Source organism: Pseudophryne corroboree, chromosome 1 (genome assembly GCF_028390025.1).
Source record: "Pseudophryne corroboree isolate aPseCor3 chromosome 1, aPseCor3.hap2, whole genome shotgun sequence".
In the NCBI taxonomy this organism is placed as follows: Eukaryota; Metazoa; Chordata; class Amphibia; order Anura; family Myobatrachidae; genus Pseudophryne; species Pseudophryne corroboree.
The window spans coordinates 139630992-139655188 of record NC_086444.1 but is presented as its reverse complement, the minus strand read 5'-3'; the positions used below and the strand labels follow the sequence as shown (position 1 = coordinate 139655188).

The following is a 24197-nucleotide window of genomic DNA, read 5'->3' as shown; positions in this document are numbered from 1 at the left end:
AGATCACAGGAGTCACTGGATTTTCAGACAGAATGAATTTGGCTTCCTTATCACTAATAGTGCCACTCCTTTCATATTTATCAATTAGGTCTTTTAGTTTAGACAGAGTCGATTCAGTTGGATTATTTCTCAACTTCCTATAAGTAGAGGCATCATTGAGGTGCCGCATAACTTCATCCTCGTATTTATTCAGAACCATTCCGACTACCCCACCCCCCTTATTAGCGGGTTTAATAATAATGTTCTTATTTTTCTTCAAATCTCCCAGGGCCCTTTCTTTCCTTTAAAGTCATATTAAACTTTTTTTTAGGTTTGGACTGCAACCCTTTTAAATCCTCCAAAACAAGCGCTATAAATGATTCTATAAAAGGACCCTGTACATGTCTAGGAAAAAAGACCGATTTGGGTTTAAAAGGGGTGATGGAGTACTGGGCATGCTGATCTGTATTTACCTGATTGGCAAAAAACTTCTTGATAGTCAACTTCCTTGTGAATTTTTGTAAGTCTAAATACAACTGGAACGGATTGACGTGGTTGGTCGGTGCATATTTTAAGCCTTTTTGTAGCACAGAAATCTCACTAGTAGACAAATTATGTGTACTTAAATTAAAGAGCTTCACCTTTCCTGTTTGATTTGAGCTCGCTATATCATGACCGTTTGGATCAGTCATAGTGCCGTCCATATTCTGATTTAGCAAAGGATACCTAATTATAATATTCTTTTTCTTCCTTTTAGAGCTTTTTAGTTTTTTAGATTTTTTTCTTCTTATTTTATGGATACCTCCTCTCTTTCCTCTTTTTGTTTGTAGTGGTTTATCTGTGATTCACTTGGTGGGGGCGTTCGTACAAAAAACGTGATGATCTTTCTGTGTTACGTAATGGAGAAAATCGGTTGGATATCTCCGGAGGATCTCTAACTGCCTGATATCTGATTGATCTATGGTTCTTAGTAGGAATGTTCCTCCATTCGGGCATATTCCCTCTATAATTGCCTTTTGAGTTATAATATCTATTAGGAGATCTATCCCTATGTCTGGGAACGAAAGGTGTCACAGATCTTCGTGGTGGACTTGTCCTATCGTTCTTTGTATATGTCGGTCTCCTATATCTGGACATTGTTGTTTGAGTGTTTTCATGGGGTTTCCTTTTGTTGAACTTGGATTTATTTGCATTTTTCATTCTAGGGCTATCTGCATCTTCGGTGTCTAGGGGATTATTTAGATCTAATTTGTCTCTATTAAATTTTTTTAATTTTTTTTTCCATTAGCTGTCTTTGTGTTCGTTTGACCCTAACTTCTATATCTCTTTCCAGATCTTCATACTCCTCAGAATTGGCATACAGAGTCACTAGCGACTTATATACCGTGATCTCCTCTTCTAATTTTATCCGTTCTCTTTTCCTTTCCTTGATGATTAATCTCATCAGGGAAAATGAACAGCTGTTAATAATGTCCTCCCATTCTTTTTTGAAATCCTCCCTCGAGGTCTCAAAGGTAGAAGTTTTCAATATCTTTAGGCCTCGTGGAATCATTTCATTAGTTAAATACCGTTCTAAAGTAGTTGACTCCCACCACAACCTGCTTTCTTTAGTGATAGAGGCTTCTAGTTTCTCCATAATCCCATGCAAATCTCCATCAAGTAATTAAACCTGATCATTATCTCCTCCAAAATTTATTTCAAACATCAACTGTCTCTGTTCCGTGTAAGAAAACATATTTCTATTTGCTGCTGTGTTGATTCACTTTCCAAATGGTGAAATAGACAATGTATGGTAAGGAAAAGTAGGAAAGTGTATCAAATGGCGCAATGCAGCTAGAGTACTTGAAGGTTTAAAAATAAATGTCACCACATTTAAAGACTATAATCGAATACAACAAGTATAAACCTTCCTAGTACATACAGTGCAAAAAAGAGAAAAATAAAAAGGGGTATACGTTCCTGGTTCAATGTGCAGGATCAGATGTCTCTGGCTGGATCCTCCAAATAGGTAATATCCAGTTTGAGTATTCCAAATATGAAAAATAAAAAAACAACCAATGTGTAGTAATTCACAATAATATACTGTAAAAAGTCTCTGAAGAAAAGGGAAAGCAAGGGTCTAGATCCAGCGTACCCCACTCACTCAATAAAGGGTGGATATATATATATCAAGGTATCTTTGTGCAGTGAACTGCTGTATCCATACACCCTTGAAGTGCGCAGTGGGGATAGATATAGAGTAATTCGTCTGATACAGTGCGTACCCCGAAACTCACAGGAGACAAGAAGATATGAAGTACATCAAGGTTTCTTTAGAGTGTGTGATTTCTCATACACAGCGTACCCCAACTCACTCTTAACGATGTGGAAAAATTCCTACAAAGGTATCTTTAATCGATTTCCTCTAACAATATTTCTTTCTCAAGAAAATCCCATATATACTCGATGTAATGTATACAAGGAGAAACAAAAAGGAAAGGCCAATGTGTAGGATGTATTCAATGATGCAGGAACTTTTAAAACAATATCCTCTTTAACTATTTTAATTAAGCTGTTAGAGTGATATGTATTGACCTTATAAATAGGATCCTAAATAAAGAAATGTTAAGTGGAAAAACAGATGGAGTGGCGTACCCCAACACTCACAGCAACACCACAAGTGTCAAACACATCACGGTTTCTTTATAATGTGCAACAATCTTCATATATTGCGTACCAGGACTCACACATGCAAATGAGGTGCCGTTCCTATCAAGGCATCTTTAGGCGGTATATCAGGCACTTCCAATCCAAATCACAGTTTTTCCATAAAAACATAGGTTTATTGAACTACATAGAGCTCCACACCGGAGTATACAAAAAGTACAAAAGCACAAATGGAAAAAGAGTCCAATAAAAATTATTCCACAAATAAAAACAAAAAACAAAACTTTAAAACATAAAAAGCAAAATCCACGTAGGTTCTATAAAAAAAAGCAACTCACACTCCTTGGGATATAATCAACACGTTTCGGTCTCTTAGACCTTTATCAAGATATAACAGGAGTGTCTGGGAGTGCGATATTTAAAGTACAGGCAGCCAATGAATATCCACCGGAAATGACATCATTCAATTATTGAATATGTTATGGTTATGGACGCAGCATTTCACACCTCTGATTCTAAAAGGATCTTTGTTTATTGGGCTAACGGGGAGATGTATCAAACTTTCAGAAGAGGAAAGATGGAGAAGTCACCCATAGCAACCAATAGATTTCTATAGTAGCTATCATTTAATAGAGAGTACTGATAAAACGATAACTAGAAAGCTGGTATTTTGCTTTGGGCAACTTCTCCTCTTTAGAAGGTTGTTTGATACATCTCCCCCTAAGTGTCTCGTGAATCCTGTCTCTATCAGCTGTTACACACTGCCCTAATTTGGTGTGGTGGATTTATCTCTGCTTGGTTCGTTGTCTAAGGAAAATCCATTCCATATAGCCAATATTGTACGTGTTTCTGTATCAGCCATCTGTAGGATAGGGCAGTGGTTCCCAAACTGTGTGCCTAGGCACCCTGGGGTGCCACAAGGCTCTTGCAGGGGTGCCTCCGGTTGGTAGACCAGGACCAAATCAAATCATTTATGATCAAAGTGATAGGCAAAACCAGTGCTTGTGGCTACCAATCATAAGACATGTGGACAATGAGAAGCACAACTGTACACAACCACATAACTGAACATAAGGATGACAGGAAGGTACAATCCTAAATGTAAAAATAAAAAACTTTTATCCTAGGGGTGCTGTGAAAAAATGCTGATACTCTAGGGCACCATGATTCAAGAAAGTTTGGGAACCACTGGGTTAGGGAGATGTTGTTGTTCCTCCACTGCCTTTTTTAAGTCTTTAATGGTCTCTTCCAGTGCTGAGAGAGAGGGTCTTTTTATTTTAATTCTTCTTCTATTTTAAATCTTGTCTCTCCTCACACATTTGCATTGTGCAGCAGTGGCAAACGCGGGATTTCTAGAGGGGGATTTCCAAATGCAGTCCACAATTTCCCACTCTGCGAAACAAGTGCGGGAGACTGGGGGTGCGGTATAAGAACCTAGTAACGACCCTGGACATTAATATAAACATTGGTCTTTCTATACACTGGATACTTTATGGAATACAGTACTAATATTTAACACTATAGATTGTTTATAGTATAGGCTGTATCAAACATTGTAATAATATGAATAAATAAATACACAAACTTAATAGAACCAGTACTGCACTTTCTAAGCACACATTCTCCCACCTGATGGAAATGCTTCTTTCTCTTTTTCCTGGTAGCTTCTCTCTGGTCCAGTGCATGGATTGAGACTCAGATCCACACACACAGCAATTTGGGCATGTGCAGGTGCGGTTATTGGTGTGGGCAAGCAGTGCCTGTGCCTGGGGCGCTGTGGCCTGGGGGTGCGGCCGCAGTCACCCCGCAGGCACCGCCGCCTACCCGCACCCCGCCTGCAGCAGGCGCCGTGGACTGTGTGGGCGTCCGCTGCAGCCGGCTCCAGTGAGACACTAGAGCCGTCATGACGTCTCTCCCATAGAGAGGAGCCGCGGGAGGCCAGACGGAGCAGCAGCAGCAGCGGTCGGGAAGCAGGAGCGGGGCAGTGGTAAGTATTGTTTTTTTATTTTTGTGTGTGTTTCTAAGCGGCACAGCGACAGGGGGCACAACTACTGGGGGCAAAGCAACAGGGGGCACAACAACAGAGGGCACAACTACTGGGGGCAAAGCAACAGGGGGCACAACTACTGGGGCAAATCTACTGGGGGCATAGCTACAGGGGGCACAACTACTGGGGGCACAGCAACAGGGGGCACAGCAACAGAGGGCACAACTACTGGGGGAAAAACAACAGGGGCAAATCTACTGGGGGCATCGCTACAGGGGGCACAGCTACTGGGAGCACAGCTACAGGGGCAAATCTACTGAGGCAAATCAACTGGGGGGCACAACTACTTGGGGCATAGCTACTGGGGGCATAACTGTGGCCACGCCCCTCCCCTATGAAGCCACGCCCCTATTTTTGGCGCGCACTAACTGTTTTGCTGCGCGGGGGAGGGGGGGGGGGCAGTGGAAACTTTCACACTGGTCGCCACAAGGTGTAGAACCGGCCCTGGGCATATGCAGCGGCTCCATTCTGTCCCTTAAACTGCATGATGTAGTGGCAGCTCTAGTAATCATTGTATATACTATTGCTTTTGTTGTCATAATTTGAACCACTTGCCAAGAGAAAGGGGGTTTCCTGGCAACTGGAACCCCCCCCCCCCGCGTCTGCCTATGTGCTGTTTCTGCTGTACTAATAAATACCTCAATGTCTGTTACTGCAGGCAGATAATTCATCGAGAAAAATCCTTACTGAAAAGGGATATATCAGGCGCTTGTAGTTAAGCAATAATATTTAAACAATGCAAATACACATACACCTGTAAAGGCACAGTAGCTGCTCTCAAGAGGTGCTCTGAACACCTTATATACAAACCAATCTGTCTAAAATTAATTAAACAAAAGAGAGCGCATAGAGAATATATACCAATTTATTATTGGATAAAACACTTAAAAATTTATTTATACTGATGATTTAAAACATGAATGAATGAAACCGCACAAAAGGAAACCACTGAACTAACAATGATATATGCTTGTAATCCCAAATGATTGTGGGAAAGAGAACGTTCTCAATGTAGCTGAGAGAGGTAATGTTCAATGTCCCACCATGCAGGTGATAACTAATGAGCAAAGCAATAGAACCGTAGCAGGTCCACTTGATCCTCTTGAAAAATAAGTAACATTTGTAGCAATGCAATAAGAATGTAACCGATTCCTCCCACAGCAAGTGGGTAGGCTACAACCCCCCGCCGCAATCCGACAGTGTGGTATCTCACCGCTGCAGGTGAAGAGAGTGGTGGTCCGCTTCCAGAGCTCCTGGGCGATGCGGTAACACAGGCGCGGCGGTCAGATGCGGACAATGTCCCAGCAAGGGAGAAGGGGGGGAACCCACACCACGGCTGGAGCTGGTAACTGGAGGTGATGGTAAAGTGCTGGATCAGCGCTGCGGCTGTAAAGTGCAGTAGTCAGGGCTCCCAGTGATGCGGTTAATGTCTCTTATCCTTAACGCGTTTCTCCGACGTAGGGCAAGTCGGTTTCATCAGAAAGTAGCTTTGTCCAGCTTTGCTCCTTAGTGCTCTGAGCTGCAGGACGTGCTTCTCGATAGGGAAAGAGATCTGCAAAGGGTTTTTGTATTCATAGGTAAAAGTGAATGGTCTTTGTATATTGATAAATTGTCTGACTCAGATGTGTCCCAGACAATTTACTGCCAGGAGGTCAGTCTCATTGGTTTCAAAATAAGTATGACTAGTATCTCCTACTAAAGGAATAGTGGAGGTTAGTGTTTCCCAATAAAGGACTAATGGAGGTTAGTGTTTCCTAATAAAGGACTAGCGGAGGTTAGTGTCTACTACTAAAGGACTGGTGGAGGTTAGTGTCACCTACTAAAGAACTAGTGGAGGTTAGTGTTTCCTAATAAAGGACTAGTGGAAGTTAGTGTTTTCTAATGAAAAGGGCTAGTGGAGGTTAGTGCTTCCTAATAAAAGACTAGTGGGGATTAGTGTTTTCTAATGAAAAGGACTAGTGGGGGTTAGTGCTTCCTAATAAATGACTAGTGGAGAATGAGTGTTTCCTAATATAGGACTAATGGAGGTTAGTGCTTCCTAATAAACGACTAATGGAGGTTAGTGTTTCCTAACAAAGGTCTAGTAAAGATTAGTGTTTCTTATTAAAGGATAACTGGAGGTTAGCGTCTCCTATTAAAAGACTAGTTACTTCGTATTTATGGAGATTAGTAATCATATTAAAGGACTAGTATAGGCTAAAGTCTCCTACTAAGGGGTACATTTACTAAGCAGTGATAAGAGCGGAGCAGTGAGCCAGTGGAGAAGTTGCCCATGGCAACCAATCAGCACTGAAGTAACATCTATAATTTGCATACTATAAAATTATACAGAGCTGCTGATTGGCTGATGGGGAAATTTCTCCACTGGTTCACTTCTACGTTCTTATCACTGCTTAGTGAATGTACCCCTAAAACACAAATGGAGGTTATGGTTTCTTATTAATGGATAACTGGAGGTTAGTGTATCCTACTAATGGGCCAGTTACTTAATACGTGTATCATATTAAAGTACTAGTAGAGGTTAAAGTCTCCTACTAAATAACTAATGGAGGTTATTGTCTCCTACTAAAGGACTAGTGGAAGTTTTTTTCCTATTAAAGAACTAGTGGATTTTAGTTTTTCCTACTAAAGGACTAGTGGAGACTAAAGTCTCTTACAAAAGGACTGGTGGGGGTTAGTTTCTCCTAATAAAGGACCAGTAGAGGCTAATGTCTCCAACTTAAATAAAAGTGGAGGGTGAGCGGTTTTGATAAGGCAGGATTGCAATTACATATGATAGAAAGGATTTCTTTTACTTTACTAGTTCAGTAGTGTAGACATAGCCAGATTAAGGGGAGGGTGCAGGGCATACTGTACCCCGGGCCCCCCTTTCTTGGGGGCCCCCCGGCCATGGCACACTGACATCACTAGCTTTCCCTCTTATCCAGCAGCAGAACCAGACAGTCAGAATGCGAGCAGGACAGAAGCAGTACAGGCAGAGACACAGAAGTATCAGATTTCATGAACTATCCACTGATCTTCCCAACCAGAGGAGAGATAGAGGGTAGAGAGAGTTATAAGTGACACAGGGTGAGATCCCTGTGTCACTTACAGCTTTCTCCACACCTGGGTGTCTGAGTCCCGTGTAACTTGTTATCTATTGAGGGTCTAGAGAGAGACACACATAGTCCTCCTGAGTCCTGTCCCAATGTGTAAGTATTACAGATGTTGCTGCTATTATAGATATTATAGATTTTATTTTTCTGTGCGTATTTTAAGGTTGTTCTTAAAGTTGTCTTTATTCCACTACAAGAACATTTTATAAAATAGTTGTCTTTCAATTAGGTGGAGCTATAAACAGTACCCAGGCATTATTAAACTATTAGTTTACATCTAATATACACCAATGGGCTAAATATAATATATACAATATATACATCCCAACATGACCCATTCCAGGAGGGACAAAATGCTCTCTACCTCTTTCCTTCTTAAGTTATGATGGCAATCTCCTGTGTTGAAACACCTTTCTCATCAATTAAATAGTTCAACACAGGTGACTACAATCATTATTAATATAATAGAAAAGAAGTCCATGTAAAGAGCATTTTGTCCCTCCTGGAATAGGTCATGTTGGGAGGTATGCACAATCTTTTATACAGCCCCCCCTTCCATTGGGGACCCCCTGTCTAAAGTGCCCCGGGCACCCCCAAGGCTTAATCCGGCCCTGATTGTAGAATATGTAAAATGTGTTATTACCATTATATAATAATAAAGCCTTTATATTGTATATCAGAGCACACAATTTACCTGCCTGCCCCCAAGGACTAATGACCTTTATCTGATAAATGGACAATGTTATACATAGAGCAACCGCACATTATCACCATTTCATTGCCCTCATTCTGTGTCACCTTGCTCTCCTCTAACAGGAGCAGCTCATTACTGAGCACAGCTCATCCTGCTCTTGGGATATTCTGGAGTTTCCTTCTGACATGTAAGAACAGTTGCCATCTGTGTTAAAAGTTGCCAGGAGATGTGTCGTGTAAAGAGGAGATGGGATATGAGATCCCTCAAGGGCATCATCTGTTTATACTTTAAAGTGTGACTCATCTGTCAGACACTGCCTTGTAAGTATTGGACCTCTGGGTATCTCCTGTGTACTTCATCTAAGTTCTAATTTCTGAGTATTGATTTTACTTGGTGTAATGTTGTTTCTCAGACGTAAAAGAGATCCTTAGTGTTAATGTGATACAAACCACAGGAGCGTGTCCTCTATTGCCCTAATGGTAGCAGACAAGTAAGTGAGTTCATTAAAAGCCATTATTTGCCGGCAGCAGCAGGCAAGCACTGATAGTAAGGGAGATCTATACCTCTTCCGGGACCGGGCATTGTCAGTAGGGGGGATAATGGTTAATTGGTTATTGATGAAATTAAACCTTAGAAAGTTTTACACGCTAGCAGAGCCGGCCCTAACCAATATGATGCCCTAGGCAAGATTTTGTCTGGTGCCCCTAGCACCGCCACTAGTTCCGCCTCTGACCCTGCACCCCTTTCCCAGCACCATCACCCCTCACACATAGCAGTCCTCAATTTGGTTCTCCTACCCCGTATATTTTAAATAGGAACATCGCGCATTCGCTGTACAGCTCAAAAAGGAGTGTGTTTTTGCCGGGAAGGGGAATGGCCACAAAATAGTACCCCCAATTCAAATTACACCACACAGTAGTGCCCCTAATTCACATTACATCACACCATATTGCTCTTTATTCACATTAGACCACACAGTAGTGCCCTTTCTATATGTTATGCCACACAGAAGAGCACCTTATACACATAATACCACACATTAGTAATGCCTTTCTACACATAATATCACACAGTAATGCCCCTCACACATATGACACACATTATTAATGTCCTTATAAACATACCTTACACATTATACCAACCTTTATTAATGCCCTTATACACATAATGTCCCTTACACATATGCCGCACATCAGAGGCGGAGCTACCGCCAGTGCAACCAGTGCGTTGCACTGGGCCCGCCACTGTCCAGGGGCCCAAAGCATGTAATGAGTCAAACTGACTCATTACATGCCGCTGTGGGCAACCGCTGCCCGCAGCACACAGCCGCCCGGACAGAGAGGAGAGGAGCGCAGCGGTACTGGGGATGGAGGAGGAGCGAGGTGGAGGAGGGAGCCGCAGCAGCGCTTTACTACTGGTTGAGGCGCTGTTGCTGCTGTCCCTCTGCTTCACTATAGGCTGTCTTCCGAGAACAGCCTATGGTGAAGCAGAGGGGCAGCAGCAGCAGCGCCTCCACCAATAACACAGCGCTGCTGCGGCTCCCTCCTCCACCTCCCTCCTCCTCCTTCTCTCCTGCCCGGGAATCGTGACCAGAAGCTGCACAGAGGAGCCTGAGCCAGCGGAGAGGGTAAGTATAATTCTTTCTTTCTTTCTTTCTTTCTTTCTTTCTTTCTTTCTTTCTTTCTTTCTTTCTTTCTTTCTTTCTTTCTTTCTTTCTTTCTTTCTTTCTTTCTTTCTTTCTTTCTTTCCATGTACAAAAAGGGGGACTGGCTGCCGCAATGTGTAAAAAGGGGGAATCTGCCTGCCGCAATGTGTAAAAAGGGGGAGTCTGCTTGCCGCAATGTGTAAAAAGGGGGAATCTGCCTGCCGCAATGTGTAAAAAGGGGGAATCTGCCTGCCGCAATGTGTAAAAAGGGGGAATCTGCCTGCCGCAATGTGTAAAAAGGGGGAATCTGCCTGACGTAATGTGTAAAAAGGGGGAATCTGCCTGACGTAATGTGTAAAAAGGGGGAATCTTTGCCGCAATGTGTAAAAAGGGGGAATCTGCCTGCCGTAATGTGTAAAAAGAGGGAATCTTTGCCGCAATGTGTAAAAAGGGGGAATCTGCCTGACGTGATGTGTAAAAAGGGGGAATCTGCCTGACGTGATGTGTAAAAAGGGGGAATCTGCCGTTATGTGTAAAAAGGGGACACTGTCTGCCGCAATGTGTAAAAAGGGGGAATCTGCCTGCCGTAATGTGTAAAAAGGGGGATGCTGTCTGCCGTAATGTGTAACAAGGGCACGCTGTCTGCCGTTATGTGTAAAAAGGGCACACTGTCTGCCGTTATGTGTAAAAAGTGTACGCTGTCTGCCGCTATGTTTAACAAGGGCACGCTGTCTGCCGTTATGTGTAAAAAGTGTACGCTGTCTGCCGCTATGTTTAACAAGGGCACGCTGTCTGCCGTTATGTGTAAAAAGTGTACGCTGTCTGCCGCTATGTGTAACAAGGACACGCTGTCTGCCGTTATGTGTAAAAAGGGGACGCTGTCTGCCGTTATGTGTAAAAAGTGCACACTGTCTGCCGCTATGTGTAAAAAGGGCACGCTGTCTGCCGTTATGTGTAAAAAGGGGGACGCTGTCTGCCGTAATGTGTAAAAAGGGGACGCTGTCTGCTGTAATGTGAAAAAAGAGGAATCTGTCCGCCGTAAGGTGTAAAAGGGTCTCTACCTGGTGTAGTGGTGCTACTGTGCGGCGTAATTTGAATAATGGAGACTACTGTGCACCGTTTTATGAATTGGTATTATTTTGTGGCCACACCCCTTCCCCATGAAGCCACGCCACTATGTATTTTTGCGCGCGCCTACGGCGCGAACTGCCCCTGTTTTGCATGCAGGGGTGGGGCTCAGATTCCGTTTCTTGCACACAGTGCTAAAATGTCTAGTTACGGCACTGTTGCTAGGTATCCATTTCTCTGGCCCTGAGCAGGTCCCCCTCACCAGATCCTCTCCAGGGGTGAGGGGGTGGACTTGGATGGGATGGGGGGCCCAAAGCATTTTGTCGCACCTGGGCCCACCGCTCGCTAGTTCCGCCACTGCCGCACATTATTAATGTACACGAAACACATAATGCTCCTTACACATATGCCGAACACTATTGCACAACCAACCCACCCGCACGCAGCACTCACAAAGCCGCTAACACTGTGACCTCTGCCTTGGATACAGATGTGTCCTCATACAGTACATCTTGCCTCAATACACCATACAGCAGGAGATGCCTGGCGTGAGTCAGCTGGCAGCTCCCAGCCAGCTATGCTAACGTCAGGCACCTTTTTTTGCAGAGAATGCCTCTTTTTTGCATTACAATGTGGCTAGGACGCACAAGCAGCTTCTGCTGAGTAAAATGATATGTTGCATGCCTATTTTCTGTGTGCGACTGTGGCTGTATCCGCCTACTGAATGCTACATTACAGTGATTTCCAGGAATACACTGTAGCATAGCATTTCATATGCAGATACAGCTGCAGTCACATACAGAATATAGGAATGCTTCATATCATTTTAATCAGCAGAAGCTGCTTGTGCCCCTAGGCATGCCAAATGCCATAGGCATTTTCCTAGTTTGTCCATGCCTAGGACCGGCTCTGCACGCTAGGTAAGAAGACACAGTGGTATTATCAAATAATCAGTGAACGGTGAATCATGTCACAGGGCCTAATTCAGATCTGATTGCTGCTGTGCATTTTTGCACAGCAGCTGAGCCGGTCTGAACTGCGTCGGCGCATGCCAGACAGCCAACGGCTGTCCCAGCCCTGCAATTGCCTCTGCCTGATTGACAGGTAGAGGCGGTCGCTGGGCGGGAGGGGTGCGGGCCGCATTTTAGGGGCGTGGTCCGGGCAACGCAGGCATGCCCAGACTGTGCGGGAGGCGGGCCACGGTGGTTGAGTGACATCACATGCAGCCGCTGCGACCCAGAGAGCGGAGCTGCACAGGTAGGGAGCTACTCTTCAAGTATAAGCGATGCTTTTGTACTTGTGTGGAGGGGTAGGGCCTGACATGCGGGGCGAACTAGCCCTGTGCTGGGCGTACCCCCCCCCCCCCCCCCCCCCGCATGTCAGGGAAGCTGATTGTAGATGTGCTAAATTTAGCACATCTACGATCAGGTCTGAATTAGGCCCACAGTCCCATCCACTGGCAGAACTAGTGAGCGATGGGCCAAGTGCAACAAAATGCTTTGCCCCCCCTCCCCATATCCCGTCCAAGTCCACCACCTGAGGGCCTGCATACATGCGCATCTTGGAGTGGCCTGGGCCTAGTGCCCAGTACCACCCTTATTCACAAGGGGGGGCACTTATTAACTGGGCCTAGCGCCCCCTAACTGCGCACAGGCCAGAGGCCTGACATCACCCACGGGCCTAGCGCCCGCCTAACATAGGGGTGAGATGGGTGACCTGGGCCTAATGCCCAGGGTCACCTTATATACCTAAGTGGCCGTAGTTTAACTAGGGCCTAATGCCCTCTACATGGGGACAGGCCTAATGCCTGAGATTAGCCACGGGCCTATTGCCCATCTAATGCGTCACAGGCCGGTGGCCTGACTATGCCCATGGGCCTAATGCCCGATCCCTGGTGGCCTAGGGAGGATATGCGTAGGTCCTTACAAGGGCCTACCTTACGGAGTAGAAGGCTGCAGTGGGGAGCTTCACATCTCTGTTGCTTTCCACCACTGCAGCACTTCCCAGTCTCTGGAGGTGTTCTTCTGCCGCTGGCCCGTACTGGCCAGCAGCGCCGCCTCTTCTTTTCTTCCGCCAGACGACGCCGGGCATATTTTTTCTTGATCCCGATGTCTTCAGGCCTCTTCCACGGCCACCGGAGCTCTTCACGCGTCTTCCATTTTTTTCTTGCGCCGCCCATCTTCTTCTGGCACTCCCCGGCGGCGTCTGACGTCACCCAGGGGCAGGGTCAATCAGTACTTGCCGCGGCCGCCAGTGATAGGCTGGCACTCCGCGAGCCATGTTTGGCTCACGGAGAATGCCAGCCTTTGAATCCCGCTGCTGACGCTTCTGATTGGCTGCGGGTCTGGCACCATACAAACAGTGCCGCTCCCGCGCTACTCCACACCGCTGTACCCGGACAGGCGCTGGGTACAGACACACCAGCCCAGCGCTGTCCAGCACCGCTCCCTGCAACACCAGCGCTGGGATCAGACACCCGATCCCAGCGCTATCTGCCGCTGCCACATCCTGCTGAGGACACAGCTCCACCTCCGCCTGCTGCACTGATGTGCCCTGTGATACAGGGCACATCTCTACATAATGAGTCAGTTTGACTCATTACATGCCGCTGACTTTGGGCCCCTCGACAGCGGTGGGCCCCAGTGCAAGGCACCGCTTGCACTGCTGGTAGTTCCACCGCTGGTCCCATTGCATCTTTGCAGAAATATTCTAAGGCCAGTTTAATGACCAAGATAAAGGTTTTCCTGCAGACTTACACTACTATGACATAGAAAAAAGTGGTGGCAATTGCAAGAAAAATACTCTCAATGTAACTGGGTGTATGTAGGTCATTTTTTTTATATAAAAGCAGTAAGATAACAGACTGGTGCCCTTATACTATATATTAATAACACAAGGATGGCTTTTATGAGGGACATATTTCTATGATGCCATAGTCTGAGCAGGGCACATCATATACCAATTTAAAGGTCCAGCACTGTGTGAAGTGAGCGGCCCCCCGTCGTCGTCCCCCCTCGCTCAGCACATCGCGCTGTACTGAGCGGGGGGAGAGATGTGTGCTGAGCGCGGCCTGTGTTAAGATCGCTCAGTACACATCTCTCCCGTCAGTACTGGCCTTTAGATTTGGATGGGTTATATTGTTTCTGTGCAGGGTTAATACTGGCTGCTTTATTTTGACACTGCAATTTAGATTTCAGTTTGAACACACCCCACCCAAATCTATCTTTTTTCACATGTTATATCTGCCCCACCTGCAGTGCAACATGGTTTTCCCATTAGAGATTTTGTTTTTACGATCTTTTACGCACATGGGGCCTAATTCAGACTTGATCGCTCGCTAGGGTTGTTTTTCCATAGAGGAGTGTATTTTCGCTTTGCAAGTGTGCGAACGCATATGTAGCAGAGCTGTACAAACAGATCTTGTGCAGTCTCTGAGTAGCCCAGGACTTACTCAGCTGCGACGAACACTTCAGCCTGTCTGGTACCTGTCTGGTGCCATGGTGCCCGGAGCAAGGGTATGTTTTGGCACCCCTGTACTGAACTGGGGGCCTGGCCAAAATGTGATAGCACGTTACATTTGAAAAGAAACAATATTTAGATTGGTGTCAGGGTCAGTTCTAGACCTTGTAGAGCTCATTGCGAAGGTTTCCTTTGGGTGCCCCCATGTATAAAATATGGACAGTGCGCGCCAAAAGCGCGCATCTAAAATATTGGGGCGTGGCCACATAATAATACCAATTCACATTACGCCGCACAGTAGTGTCCGTTATTCACATTACACCACATAGTAGAGCTGCTTATACACGTTACGCCACAGTAGAGTCACTTATACATGTTACGCCACACAGTAGAGTTGCTTATACAATTTACGCCACAAAATAATGAGCCGCTTATACACATTACGCCACACAGTAGAGCTGCTTATACACGTTATCCCACAGTAAAGCTGCTTATACGTTACGCCACACAGTAAAGCTGCTTATACACGTCATCCCACAGTAGAGCTGCTTATACATGTTACGCCACAGAAGAGCTGCTTATACATGTATACCACACAGTAGAGCTGCTTATACACGTTACCCCACACAGTAGAGCTGCTTAAATACATTATGCCACAGTAGAGCCCCTTATACATGTTGCATCATAGTAAAGCCCCTTATACATGTTATGCCATGGTAGAGCCCCTCATACATGTTACACCACAGTAGAGCCACTATGGAAATAGCTGTATTCAATGATTTACTTTTCTCTATCGTCCTAGTGGATGCTGGGGTTCCTGAAAGGACCATGGGGAATAGCGGCTCCGCAGGAGACAGGGCACAAAAAGTAAAGCTTTAGGATCAGGTGGTGTGCACTGGCTCCTCCCCCTATGACCCTCCTCCAAGCCTCAGTTAGATTTTTGTGCCCGGCCGAGAAGGGTGCAATCTAGGTGGCTCTCCTAAAGAGCTGCTTAGAAAAGTTTAGCTTAGGTTTTTTATTTTACAGTGAGTCCTGCTGGCAACAGGATCACTGCAACGAGGGACTTAGGGGAGAAGAAGTGAACTCACCTGCGTGCAGGATGGATTGGCTTCTTTGGCTACTGGACATTAGCTCCAGAGGGACGATCACAGGTACAGCCTGGATGGTCACCGGAGCCTCGCCGCCGGCCCCCTTGCAGATGCTGAAACGAGAAGAGGTCCAGAATCGGCGGCAGAAGACTCCTCAGTCTTCTTAAGGTAGCGCACAGCACTGCAGCTGTGCGCCATTTCCTCTCAGCACACTTCACACGGCAGTCACTGAGGGTGCAGGGCGCTGGGAGGGGGGCGCCCTGGGAGGCAAATGAAAACCTTTTTTGGCTAAAAATACCTCACATATAGCCTCCGGGGGCTATATGGAGATATTTAACCCCTGCCAGAATCCATTAAAGAGCGGGAGACGAGCCCGCCGAAAAAGGGGCGGGGCCTATCTCCTCAGCACACAGCGCCATTTTCCCTCACAGAAAGGCTGGAGGGAAGGCTCCCAGGCTCTCCCCTGCACTGCACTACAGAAACAGGGTTAAAACAGAGAGGGGGGGGCACTAATTTGGCGTTAGAAATATATAAAAGATGCTATAAGGGAAAACACTTATATAAGGTTGTCCCTATATAATTATAGCGTTTTTGGTGTGTGCTGGCAAACTCTCCCTCTGTCTCTCCAAAGGGCTAGTGGGTCCTGTCCTCTATCAGAGCATTCCCTGTGTGTGTGCTGTGTCGGTACGTGTGTGTCGACATGTATGAGGACAATGTTGGTGAGGAGGCGGAGCAATTGCCTGTAATGGTGATGTCACTCTCTAGGGAGTCGACACCGGAATGGATGGCTTATTTAGGGAATTACGTGATAATGTCAACACGCTGCAAGGTCGGTTGACGACATGAGACGGCCGACAAACAATTAGTACCGGTCCAGACGTCTCAGAAACACCGTCAGGGGTTTTAAAACGCCCGTTTACTTTAGTCGGTCGACACAGACACAGACACTGAATCCAGTGTCGACGGTGAATAAACAAACGTATTCCTTATTAGGGCCACACGTTAAGGGCAATGAAGGAGGTGTTACATATTTCTGATACTACAAGTACCACAAAAGAGGGTATTATGTGGGATGTGAAAAAACTACCGTAGTTTTTCCTGAATCAGATAAATTAAATGAAGTGTGTGATGATGCGTGGGTTCCCCCCGATAGAAAATTATGGGCGGTATACCCTTTCCCGCCAGAAGTTAGGGCGCGTTGGGAAACACCCCTTAGGGTGGATAAGGCGCTCACACGCTTATCAAAACAAGTGGCGGTACCGTCTATAGATAGGGCCGTCCTCAAGGAGCCAGCTGACAGGAGGCTGGAAAATATCATAAAAAGTATATACACACATACTGGTGTTATACTGCGACCAGCGATCGCCTCAGCCTGGATGTGCAGAGCTGGGGTGGCTTGGTCGGATTCCCTGACTAAAAATATTGATACCCTTGACAGGGACAGTATTTTATTGACTATAGAGCATTTAAAGGATGCATTTTCTATATATGCGAGATGCACAGAGGGATATTTGCACTCTGGCATCAAGAGTAAGTGCGATGTCCATATCTGCCAGAAGATGTTTATGGACACGACAGTGGTCAGGTGATGCAGATTCCAAACGGCACAAAGGTGTATTGCCGTATAAAGGAAGAGGAGTTATTTGGGGTCGGTCCATCGGACCTGGTGGCCACGGCAACTGCTGGAAAATCCACCGTTTTTACCCTAAGTCACATCTCTGCAGAAAAAGACACCGTCTTTTCAGCCTCAGTCCTTTCGTCCCTATAAGAGTCATATCTGCCCAGGGATAGAGGAAAGGGAAGAAGACTGCAGCAGGCAGCCCATTCCCAGGAACAGAAGCGTTCCACCGCTTCTGCCAAGCTCTCAGCATGACGCTGGGACCGTACAGGACCCCTGGATCCTACATGTAGTATCCCAGGGGTACAGATTGGAATGTCGAGACGTTTCCCCTTCGCAGGCTCCTGAAGTCTGGTTTACCAAGGTCTCCCTCCGACAAGGAGGCAGTATGGGAAACAATTCACAAGCTGTATTCCCAGCAGGTGATAATCAAATTACCCCTCCTACAACAAGAAAAGGGGTATTATTCCACATTATATTGTGGTACTGAAGCCAGAAGGCTAGGTGAGACCTATTCTAAATCTAAAAAAATTTGAACACTTACAAAGGTTCAAATCAAGATGGAGTCACTCAGAGCAGTGATAACGAACCAGGAAGAAGGGGACTATATAGTGTCCCGAGACATCAGGGATGCTTACCTCCATGTCCAAAATTTGCCCTTCTCACTAAGGGTACCTCAGGTTCGTGGTACAGAACTGTCACTATCAGTTTCAGACGCTGCCGTTTGGATTGTCCACGGCACCCCGGGTCTTTACCAAGGTAATGGCCGAAATGATGATTCTTCTTCGAAGAAAAGGCGTCTTAATTATCCCTTACTTGGACGATCTCCTGATAAGGGCAAAGTCCAGGGAACAGTTGGAGGTCGGAGTAGCACTATCTCGGATACTGCTACAACAGCACGGGTGGATTCTAAATATTCCAAAATCGCAGCTGATCCCGACGACAAGTCTGCTGTGCCTAGGGATGATTCTGGACACAGTCCAGAAAAAGGTGTTTCTCCCGGAAGAGAAAGCCAGGGAGTTATCCGAGCTAGTCAGGAACCTCCTAAAATCAGTGCATCATTGCACAAGGGTCCTGGTAAAGATGGTGACTTCCTACGAAGCAATTCCATTCGGCAGATTTCACGCAAGAATTTTTCAGTGGGATCTGCTGGACAAATGGTCCGGATCGCATCTTCAGATGCATCAGCGGATAACCCTATATCCAAGGACAAGGGTGTCTCTCCTGTGGTGGTTACAGAGTGCTCATCTTCTAGAGGGCCGCAGATTCGGCATTCAGGATTGGATGCTGGTGACCACGGAGGCCAGCCCGAGAGGCTGGGGAGCAGTCACACAAGGAAAAAATTTCCAGGGAGTGTGATCAAGTCTGGAGACTTTTCTCCACATAAATATACTGGAGCTAAGGGTAAATTTATAATACTCTAAGCTTAGCAAGACCTCTGCTTCAAGGTCAGCCGGTATTGATCCAGTGGGAAAAACATCACGGCAGTCGCCCACGTAAATAGACAGGGCGGCACAAGAAGCAGGAGGGCAATGGCAAAAACTGCAAGGACTTTTCGCTGGGCGGAAAATCATGTGATAGCACTGTCAGCAGTGTTTCATTCCGGGAATGGAAACTGGGAAGCAGACTTCCTCAGCAGGCACGACCTCCACCCGGCAGAGTGGAAACTTCATCGGGAAGTTTTCCACATGATTGTAAACCGTTGGGAAATACCAAAGGTGGACATGATGGCGTCCCGTCTGAACAAAAAACGGGACAGGTATTGCGCCAGGTTAAGAGACCCTCAGGCAATAGCTGTGGACGTTCTGGTAACACCATGGATGTACCAGTCGGTGTATGTGTTCCATCCTCTGCTTCTCATACCTAAGGTACTGAGACTTATAAGACGTAGAGGAGTAAGAACTATACTCATGGCTCCGGATTGGCCAAGAAGGACTTGGTACCCGGAACTTCAAGAGATGCTCACAGAGGACTTATGGCCTCTGCCGCTAAGAAGGGACTTGTTTCAGCAAGTACCATGTCTGTTCCAAGACTTACCGCAGCTGCGTTTGACGGCATGGCGGTGGAACGCCGGATCCTAAGGGAAAAAGGCATTCCGGAAGAGGTCATTCCTACCCTGGTCAAAGCCAGAAAGGAGGTGACCGCACAACATTATCACCACATGTGGCAAAAATATGTTGCGTGGTGTGAGGCCAGAAAGGCCCCACGAAGAAATTTCAACTCGGTCGATTCCTGCATTTCCTGCAAACAGGAGTGTCTATGGGCCTCAAATTGGGGTCCATTAAGGTTCAAATTTCGGCCCTGTCGATTTTCTTCCAGAAAGAAGTGGCTTCAGTTCCTGAAGTCCAGAAGTTTGTCAAGGGAGTATTGCATATACAACCCCCTTTTGTGCCTCCAGTGGCACTGTGGGATCTCAACGTAGTTCTGGGATTCCTCAAATCACATTGGTTTAAAACCAGTCAAATCTGTGGATTTGAAGCATCTCACATGAAAAGTGACCATGCTCTTGGCCCTGGCCTGGACCAGGCGAGTGTCAAATTGGTGGTTTTTTTCTCAAAAAAGCCCATATCTGGTTGTCCATTTGGACAGGGCAGAGCTGCGGACTCGTCCCCAGTTCTCTCCCTAAGGTGGTGTCAGTGTTTCACCTGAACCAGCTTATTTTGGTGCCTTGCGCCTACTAGGGACTTGGAGGACTCCAGGTTGCTAGATGTTGTCAGGGCCCTGTAAATATAGGTTCCAGGACGGCTGGAGTCAGGAAAACTGACTTGCTGTTATCCTGTATGCACCCAACAAACTGGGTGCTCTTGCTTCTAAGCAGACTATTGCTAGTTGGATGTGTAATACAATTCAGCTTGCACATTCTGTGGCAGGCCTGCCACAGCCAAAATATGTAAATGCCCATTCCACAAGGAAGGTGGGCTCATCTTGGGCGGCTGCCCGAGGGGTCTCGGCTTTACAACTTTGCCGAGCGGCTATTTAGTCAGGGGCAAACACGTTGGTAAAATCCTACAAATTTGATACCCTGGCTAAGGAGGACCTGGAGTTCTCTCATTCGGTGCTGCAGAGTCATCCGCACTCTCCCGCCCGTTTGGGAGCTTTGGTATTATCCCCATGGTCCTTTCAGGAACCCCAGCATCCACTAGGACGATAGAGAAAATAAGAATTTACTTACCGATAATTCTATTTCTCGGAGTCCGTAGTGGATGCTGGGCGCCCATCCCAAGTGCGGATTATCTGCAATACTTGTACATAGTTACAAAAATCGGGTTATTATTGTTGTGAGCCATCTTTTCAGAGGCTCCGCTGTTATCATACTGTTAACTGGGTTCAGATCACAGGTTGTACAGTGTGATTGGTGTGGCTGGTATGAGTCTTACCCGGGATTCAAAATCCTTCCTTATTGTGTACGCTCGTCCGGGCACAGTATCCTAACTGAGGCTTGGAGGAGGGTCATAGGGGGAGGAGCCAGTGCACACCACCTGATCCTAAAGCTTTACTTTTTGTGCCCTGTCTCCTGCGGAGCCGCTATTCCCCATGGTCCTTTCAGGAACCCCAGCATCCACTACGGACTCCGAGAAATAGAATTATCGGTAAGTAAATTCTTATTTTTTAATTCAAATAAATTAGAAACCCTATGTATGCCCTGACTGACCTGACCTCACTAACCCCCAATCACTTAATTAAAATAATGACCCAAATGTGACCTACCACAGACCTGATAATCTCCCCAATCTCTCAATGAAAATAATGCCCCAAAACTGACCCCCTCCCCAGATCTGATAATCTCCCAAATTCTCAATAAAAATAATGTCCCAGAATTGCCTGAGGGGCAGAAATAGTTGCTCTGCAGCAGCTTGAAGGGCAGGGAGAGCTCCAGCATTTGTTGACTGTCAGTGTCTCCTGTTGTCTCCTTTACCTGCCCTGTTCCCTACCTAGTTGCAGAATCAGTGTGCGCCTCCTCTGCTGCTCCTCCTCCTGCTCTGCGGTGCGTCCTCTAACTTTTATGGTGCCTGGAGCTCGCGCTCCACCGGAGCCACCCTTGCTACACCCCTGCCTAAGGGGGTGAAAAGAGGTAAAATGATCCACCCATCAAACCTTTGCCCCAATTGACACTGGTCACATCAGCTAGTATTGTATTATTTTTGTATGTATTTTTTGGACAATAATTTTTTCCTGTTTATTTTACACAATTCATACTCATGTCCTACCATGCATGATGTTGGGATGGAGAGCTCTCCTCTGAGACACCGACTATTATTAGCAGAGTCGCAGTGTCGGACTGAGGCATGAAGGGCCCACCGGGGGAATGCTGTTGTAGGGGCCCATGCTTAAGGGTGTGACCAGGCTCCACTGGGGCGTGGCCAGCCACCACAGATGTTTGGCTAACCATTACAGAGAACATGTTCTGTACCCCTTGGTAAATATATAATAAACCATATTCTTGTGAAGTATAATGTTACATAAGTATAATGCATAATTCAAGTGCACTAGGATAGAGTCTGGAACCTGATCTCTAGAGGAGGAGGAGGGCCCACAGGCAGTGGGGCCCACCGGTGGTTTCCCCTGTTCCCTTGTGGGCCAGTCCGACCCTGGTCGCAGTAGATAGCAAGGGTGCCCTGGACTGGTTCCCCCTGACCTCTGGCCTGGAACACATGATGTCATAATGTCACAGAACAATGCCAGGGAAGCTCAAAGATCAGTGCCCACGTATTCTATGGGTGCACCCTGTGCCTTTCAAGCTGCAAAAGGGTACCTTGGCCTAGAGCCCTGACCTGTGGCTCCAGTCACAACCCTTTATTACAGCCCTGATTAGGAGAAGCCTTTTTGCATTTGTATGTAAAGGCAGAAACTGTAGATGACTGCGCATGAGAGTTCTTTCCACACAGTCCGATTCAGTATAGCAGAATGTAGACATAGGATGCACAGAGAAACCTCTATTGGCCAGTGACGTGCGGTGAGGTGAGGCAGGTGAGGCAGAGCCTTTCCTGTCATACTAACATTTGTGTCAGAGTTTTGACTGTATAAAAGATATGAAAAATACAAAGAATATGTGTGAAATATCTTCTTTGCATTTTTCTAATCATTTTTATAGCCAAAACTCTGGAGCAAAAAGTCTATGGCAGGTGAGGCAGTGCCTAACCTGCTTATCTTTTCCGCACATCTTAGATCAAAACTCACCAAATTTCCAAGAATTTATACTGCTGCACCTGTGTAAAATGTCAAGATGTACCTTTTGGCTCATATATTGCATGTAAATCTGGCTCTGGTGCTAGACAGTGCCTCCTGAGCCATTTAGCTCACCGCACGTGAGAGAGGAAATGTGGGCTGGCATGTAAGGTCATGAGGGAGACTATAGGCTGGCATATATGGGCATGATGGCGCTCTGAGGAATGAGGCATATAGAGGGGTAGACTGAAGGAGCTCTGCACATTCAAAGGGGGCTCTGAGGCATAACTGAGGCGGCTCTGCACGTTAGGAGGGGCATGACTGTGTGGGCTCTGAGGACTGCAGCAAATAGAGGGTCTGGACTGAGGGGGCTCTGAGCACTGAGGCATATAGAGGGTCAAGACTGAGGGGTCCCTAGGGCAGAAATATAAAGAGGCATAACTTAGGGGGCTCAGTGTGGGATATGATCAGTTGGGGCATTATGATGTGGCATATTAGTTGTTGGGGCATTACAGTGTGGCATCAATTTGTGTCATTATCAATTGGGGGCACTGGTATAAAATTTAAAATAATTAAAAATACATTTATTTCAAGACTTTATTAGTTTTACTGGTTTTTTTTTGGAAGAAGATTTACTAAGCAAAGAACCATTACCTAATTGCTGAGAGACTGGCTCTGAGATAAGATGTTGTGGCCCTCCATTTCCTTAATGCAGCACTCCAAGAATAACATTTGAACGCCACTGATATAGAGGAATGAGGTGACAACACTAAATTCAAGGCACTTTTTTTTCCCAAGGCAGACCCATTGGATTAGCTTCCGTGATCATAAAAAGCTATTCCAAGCAGCAGCAGCACTGATAAGAAAGGTTAATGCAAATACCTGAGGGGTGAGGCTTGTCGCTCATTATAAGAATTACAGTGATATTAACCCCTGGTGTTTTCATCATTGTTGGAGTGAAGGCATGACTCATTACCCAGCAGGATGTTGCATAATATACCCATAGACCACACCTTTCTATGACGTTTCATACAGCAATTACACATTGTAGTAACATGACATGCCTAAATCATGTCCGCTGTATGTCTATATGTGTGCGCTGCATATATTGCTTAATGTCATATCGTAAAAGGTTACAAGATTACCTGATACAATTCCTGTCATTTGATGACGTACGCAGATGCATATTTGAGATATATTTAATCTTTTAATTACTGTGATATGGATTACTCATTATTATTAATAATATAGAAATGTGTTTTTAAATGCTCAGTATATCATTAGTAAAGTGTGGCTTTCACTTCTACAAACAATAAGTTAGTGTCATTGCTCACATGTATGTGCATGTCTAGACTAGTAGATGTGGTTTCAGCCTTATATTTCAATGGCAGCTTACTTGTAATGCTGGATCATTTGTAGTAGTAACAATAAACATCATATGGGAATAATACCTTAATTCATGGTCAACTAATATTCATACACAGTGGGGGAGATTCAAATGTTTGAAAAGTCAGTTGGGAGACTGTTTTTTTCCTATCTAATAGACACCCAACCGACTTTTCAAACATTTGAATCTCCCCCACTGTGTCTCATTTTGAGTCTTATGCCTGTATTGTATATAGCTACAAGCAGGGCTGAACTGACCATCTGGCAAATTTAGAATGTAAGCTTTCACGAGCAGGGCCCTACTTC

At 45.8% G+C, this 24197-nt stretch overlaps 1 long non-coding RNA gene across 2 annotated transcripts in view; it reads left to right on the top strand.

The window, feature by feature from the left end:
* The window catches only part of LOC134989547 (uncharacterized), a 132026-nt gene that overhangs the window by 20962 nt on the left and 86867 nt on the right, over nt 1-24197 (top strand). The gene's annotated exons all lie outside the window — the stretch shown is intronic.